At 47.9% G+C, this 430-nt stretch overlaps 1 protein-coding gene across 1 annotated transcript in view; it reads right to left on the minus strand.

Moving 5' to 3' along the window:
• Trub2 (TruB pseudouridine synthase family member 2) overlaps nucleotides 1-430 on the minus strand; it is a 17,581-nt gene that overhangs the window by 395 nt on the left and 16,756 nt on the right. The window lies entirely within an intron of this gene.

Consider the following 430-nt stretch of genomic DNA (forward strand, 5'->3'; position numbering starts at 1 on the left):
GACCCGGGTTTGAATCCCAGCACCCACACGGCAGCTAACAACTGTCCGTAACTCCAGTTCCAGAGGATTCGACAGCCTCTTCTGTCCTCTGAGGGCATTGCATGACACAGATGCACTTAGCTACATGCAGGCAATACACAGATACACATAAAAATAAAATATTAAAAAAAAATCTTGTCAACTTGATTGGATTTAGTCACTCGTGGGAGGGGTTGGTTCAGAAAGGGGTAACAGGGAAGAAGTCCTACCCTGAATGTGGGCTGCACCATCCCATGGGCAGGGGTCCCAGACTGAATAAAAAGGAAACAGTGAATCTCTTGATCAAGGAGGCCAAGGAGACCCCACCAGATGGACTTGAACCAGTGTCCAGTCTATAAAGAGGAGGGTCAACACGGAGGAATCATTTCCTCCATGCTTCCAAGAGAAGCCA

This window comes from Nannospalax galili, unplaced genomic scaffold (genome assembly GCF_000622305.1).
Source record: "Nannospalax galili isolate Female #2095 unplaced genomic scaffold, S.galili_v1.0 scaffold300, whole genome shotgun sequence".
Taxonomy (NCBI): domain Eukaryota; kingdom Metazoa; phylum Chordata; class Mammalia; order Rodentia; family Spalacidae; genus Nannospalax; species Nannospalax galili.